Source organism: Typopeltis vanoorti, chromosome 2, assembly GCF_054136105.1.
Source record: "Typopeltis vanoorti isolate ZY-2024b chromosome 2, IOZ_Tvanoo_1.0, whole genome shotgun sequence".
Taxonomy (NCBI): Eukaryota; Metazoa; Arthropoda; class Arachnida; order Uropygi; family Thelyphonidae; genus Typopeltis; species Typopeltis vanoorti.
Window position 1 is genome coordinate 55,966,065 of NC_143550.1, and position 6,000 is coordinate 55,972,064.

A 6,000-nucleotide genomic window follows, 5' to 3' on the forward strand; every position below is an offset into this window, starting at 1 on the left:
CCTAGTGCCTTTGTGTCAAGTTACCGACAACAATACAGTAGCTTTCTGTGCACGTGTCTTGGTCTGTATAGTTATACAGAATCTGATTACATGCCGATATGCTTGCAGACTAAACTTACAACGAGGAAAAGAAAAATATTTCTCTACTTGTGAGTAGATGCGGCCTGGAAATTTCTGCTGCCCCTCAAAATTTGCCGCTCCAGGCCCGGGCCTATACCTAAATACGCCACTGGCTCCAAGACAAGCAGTAAATTACAAACCAATTGATATCTCAGGTGTGGTGGGTAACGTATCAGAAGAGTTTGTTAAATTCAGAATGGGTGGATAGGAATATGATATTTAATGGTGGGAGCACTGCTTTGTAAAAGGTTGGTCCTCTCTTAATAATTTACTTACATTTTATAATAGAATGACAGCAGAATTGGAGATATGACTACATCATGATACTGCCTGGACTTTGCAATTGATAGAGTATCACAGGGAAAAACTATTACAAAAGTTGGAGCAAATGGGAATCAATGTGAAGCTGGTGACACGGATAGGTGTGGCTGACTGACAGTCTCCAGAGATTATGGGTGCTAATGGAGTGCCTCAAGGCTCGCTAGAGACACTAAGTGGGAATATTCAGTTATTTATCGATGATGCAAAAACTGAGGCAAAGGAAACCCTAAATATTTATATATTTTTTTTTTTGAAGTGAAGAGGTAAGAGAAATGATAAGTAGAGAATAATTTTAATCATTGCTGAAAGTGACAGAAGCAAAAGAAATAGTTGAGTTTTCAACAAATTATCAACTATTGCCCCGTGAGGAGGGCAATAGTTAATAAAGATGACACACATCTTATGGGATGATTTAAATAAATTGATAGCATGGGCAAAAGGATAATGGTTATGAATTTAATGTTACAAAATGAAAGATTATGCATGTCAGGACAAAAAAGATTGCATACTGTGTAATATTGATGGCTGGATTGCAGGAATTTGACGAGGCTAGGGATTTAGGAGTTATAATGGTTAGGGAGTTGAAGCAGAGCATATAGCAAAAGTTGGTAGCCACATTTTGAATACTGTGCACAGATTTAGTCACCTGGGTTTTTTGGACATGAGGATGTGGAGAAGATTCAGAGGTGATTGACCAAACTGGTGACAGGTCCGTGAAATATGCCTTATTAGGACAGATCGAAGATATGTATGGGTTGGAAAGTTTAATTGATAAGCAGAAAAGAGGGTGCATGATAGAAACTTATAAGTTCTATAGGACTGACAGAAAAAAAAATTCAGTAATGATGAGTAGAGAGAGAGAGAGAACTGCTGGTGTAGCGTGGAAGTTGTGTAAGAGTGTGGTTAGTAATGGCATGCAGACTAAATGTCTTTTACTTTGTGAGTGCAGAATAACTGGAATGGATTGCCAGAAGAGTTTGTAAGTGCCCTGATAGTCGGCAAGTTTAAGGAGATGTATGATAGGTATTGTGTGAATAATGGTTACTGCGGGTCTTCTGTGATGAATCTTCTGACTCCATGGAGATTCCTGCATATATATAACTAGTTATATATATGTATATATAACTAGTTATATATATATAATGGATTTGGTGTGTTCATTCTAATAGTGTATTCTCTTGTTAACTCAGTTGCGACCAAGATATGACTAGTAAACATGCTACATGACTCATGTCTTGTGATTCATGTTTTAAATAGTTGGTGACCAGTCTGTTCTTCCCTCCTTAATGATGTCCTTGGAACATAAAATTTATTATTGTTATTGCACCCTGCATGGAGTTGGTCGATTCATTGTGGGAGGTTCATTCAACTGACAACATATTTATCATACCGAATCATAAAATTCTTTGCATTAACAACATATTCTGGTAATGCATTCCATTCTCTGACAATTCCCCATGTAAAACGTCTACTCCCCCCCCCCCTCCACTTCACCACCCTGTTATATAACTTCCAGGGATGGTCTGGTTCTTTCTCTCTCTCACCTTCTACTCTTTTTATAATCCCCTCTGGATTAATCCAATAGAATCCTCTCATTAACTTAAACATCTCTATCATATCTTATCTTAGAGTTAGGATGGTGAGTCTGTTGCCACAGCATGACAGTGAAGAGTATAGAAGGAGGGCCATGATTGCTAATGACTTTATGCGTGAATTATGTTTGATGAGTGGTGTGGAATTTGTGGATGTGTGGAATGAGTTTGATGGGTGAAAGGATTTATATAAAATGGATGGATTACATTTGAATGGATTTGGTGTGCGGAGACTTGAAAAGGTGTTGTCGAATGTGGCGGAAGTGAATGTACAGAACCAGGGAAACGAGTTATTAAGGAGGGGGAAGTAGATATGCAGATTTTAGGGAGACAGTTGAGTGTGTGAATGTGTGTAATATGCCCAAGTGAGTAGGAAAGACCACAAATCAGAATGGGATAGTTAGTATAAGACATCAAAATAGGGATGGGACAAATCTGCTTCTTCAGTTCATGTATACAAATGCCAGAAGTATTAGGAACAAGAAGGAAGAATTTTTGGCCTTGGTTGGCACTTCCAGACCACAGGTTATTGGCATTAGTGAAACATGGCTGACAGAAGATGACACAGCTAGTGGGATTGAATGTGAGGGGGTATTATGGTGTGTTCAGGAGAGACAAGGAGAATAAAATGGGGGGAGGTGGGTTATTGATGATAGTGGATGAGCTACAGCCAAGGAGAATAGAAGTGGAACCGCAGGATAGAGATAAGAGCACATTTGAGGCTATTTGGTGTGAGATTGAAACTAGCAGAACAAAATATACGGTTGGGTACTGCTATAGACCAGGTGATGGAATAGATGGTGGAGATAGTATGCATAAGCAAATAGAAGAAATGAGTGGAAGGAGGGTAATTATTATGGGAGATTTCAACTATGGTAACATTGATTGGAAGGAGGAGAGGACACATGGGAGGAAGGAATTGGATTTTATGCAGTTATTAAGGGATAACTATCTGTGACAGCATGTAATGGAAAATACTAGGGGTCAGAGAGTGCTTGACCTAGTAATTGCATCTGAGAATTTGGCTGTAATGAATATGACCATGTTGCCACCAATTGGTGAGAGCGATCATAGGGTCTTGACTTGGGAGGTGGCTAAAGGTGTGGAATCTACATTTAAGACAGGATACATGTGGAATTATTGGGCTGGTAAGTATGACAAGCTTAGGAGATGGATTGGTACAGTGCCATGGCATGTAAAACTGCAAGGGCTAGAAGTTGACAGTGCATGGGAGGCGGTTAAGAAGTGTTTGCATGAAGCAATGGCTGACTGTATACCTACCTAGAGTCCGAATAATAAATCACATAGGAGTTAAATGGATGAATAACACCATTAAGCTTGAGCTGCAAAAAAAAGAAACAACTATGGAGGGAATTTAAGGAGAAAGGTGCCCGGCAGACACATGAACAGTATAAAGCCCAGGCCAGAAGGGTAACGAGTGTGGTAAGAAAAGCAAAAAAGGATTACAAAAGAACATTGGCCATGCAGGCTAAAGACAATCCTAAACAGTTTTTTCGATATGTTGCAAGTAGAAGAAAAAATGTACATGGCAGAATGATTTTAAAGAATGCCGATGGTAGGGAGGTAACTGAATCAGTCGATATAGTTGAATTACTGAGCGAGCACTTTGCAAGAGTATATCATCCAGGTGGTGACATTGCAGGAATGGAAGAACCAACAGCTTATACTGGAATTGTGATGAATGAAGTAGAGGTAACTAGTCTATTACAGAACCTCAATGTCAATACATCTGTGGGATTGGATGGTATACCAGCTCGTGTCGTACATGAAGCGGCTAAAGAATTGTCAGTGCCATTGACCATTTTGTTTAATTTGAGCCTTGGGTCTGGGTCAGTCCCAAGGGGGTGGAAAGAGGAGAAAATAGTTCTGCTGCATAAAGGTGGTTCCAAGGCTGCTGTTGAAAATTGCCGGCCAATCAGCATAACAGGAATCATTATCAAGGTCTTGGAGAAACTAGTTAAGAGAAGAATACAGGATTGGATAGATGAAAATGGGATACTGTATGGGGGACAACATGGTTTAGTGAAGGGTAGATCATGCCTCAGTAATTTGCTCAAGTTTTATAACACAGTAACGACTAAACTGGATAAGGGTAATGAGTTTTCAGTGATTCTAATGGACCTTGCCAAGGCCTTTGACAGGATACCACATGGAACTCTAATCAGTAAACTGGAGCAGATGGGGATGGATATAGGGTTGGTGAGATGGATAGGAGGGTGGTTGATGGAGAGATACCAGAGAGTGGTTTATGGAGATATACCAGAGAGTGGTTTATCCAGGAATGGAGTTCAAAAGACGGCTTGTGACTAGTGGTGTGCCGCAGGGTTCTGTTCTTGGACCACTACTTTTCAATTTGTTCATTAACGATATAGGAAAGGATCTGAGAAGAAGTGTTCACTTGTTTGCTGATGATGCAAAGTTGGGTAGAGGAATTGTGAGTGCACAGGATGTCAAAATTTTGCAGGATGATTTGGATAGTTTGGAGGACTGGACTAAGAAAAATGGATGTGAATTTAATGTGGCAAAGTGTAAGGTTATGCATTTTGGAGTGAAAAGATTAGCAGCAGTATATCACATTGGTGGAACCGTACTCCAGGAGATTGATGAGGCCAGGGATTTGGGAGTGTTGGTGGATAGGAGTTGAAGTTTAGGGGGCACATTGCAAAAGTGTCTAAAACAGCTCATCAAATCACTTGGTTACTGAAAAATACTTTAATGAGCAGAGACAAACAAGTTATTGTTCCTCTATATCGAGCCCTGATAAGATCCCATCTGGACTACTGTGCCCAGATATGGGTGCCAGGGTTTCTTCTTGATGGGGAGGAGGTGGAGAGGATCCATAGACGAGTGACCAAGATGGTGGCAGGTCTGTGGAATGAATCTTATGAGAACAGATTGAAGATTTGTGGGTTGCAAAAATTGGTTGATAGGCAGAAAAGGGGTATATGATTGAGACATTCAAATTACTGAAGGGTTTCTATAAGATTAATCCAGAAGATATTTTTGAGAATAGGGCTGGTGGTGGGAGGACTAGGGTCCATACATGGAAGCTGGGCAAAAATGTGATTAACAGGAGTGTTAGAGCTAGGTTCTTTACTTGGAGAGTGGTAAATGAGTGGAATAAGCTGCCAGAGTCTGTTGTGGATGCTATGACCGTGAATGAGTTTAAGGCGAGGTATGATAGATACTGTGTGAAAGATGAATAGTTGTTCTTGACATGATGTTAGGGCCTCCCTCGATGAGTCTGTTGACTCCTTGGAGTTGCCCGCAATAATAATATCACCTCTTTTCCTCCTGTCCACCAAACTCTGCAGTCCACATTTCTTCAACCTCTTCATAGCCAGCATTCCAGAATTCTGATAGTGTCTTAATTACTCATCTCTGAATGCTATCCAATGTTTTCACATTGCATTGAAAACTAGGTGACTAAATCTGAGCACAATAGTCCAAGTGTGATCTGACCAGTGCTTTATACAGTGGCACAACCACTTCTTTATCCCTACATGTTAGAGTACTTCGTATCATAGTGGCAGTATGATGTACTTGCAATATGCCCTCTAAACTTCAGTCTGCTGTCTACCATCACTCCCAAATCTCGAATCTCATCCACTTCCTGCAGTATGGCACCATCGACATAGCACACAGCCTTATATTTATGCACTCCAAAATATAACACTTATTTGCACTTATTAACCTTTCTGACCTGAATTTTTTTTTTCCAAGTGAAAAAATATTTTCTATTTATTTTGTCTTTAGGTCTAAAAAAGCAAGAGTATCAAATATTTTTTTTAAAAATACATTTCAGGATAGGAATTCTGAAATGATTCATTTTCAATGAATCATTTCAGAATTGGAATCATTCGCCACGTAATATGGGCTATGAAAGCCAAGAAAGTTAGTGATTCCAATTGGAATCACTAGGGCAGAAAGGGTTAATATTAAAACC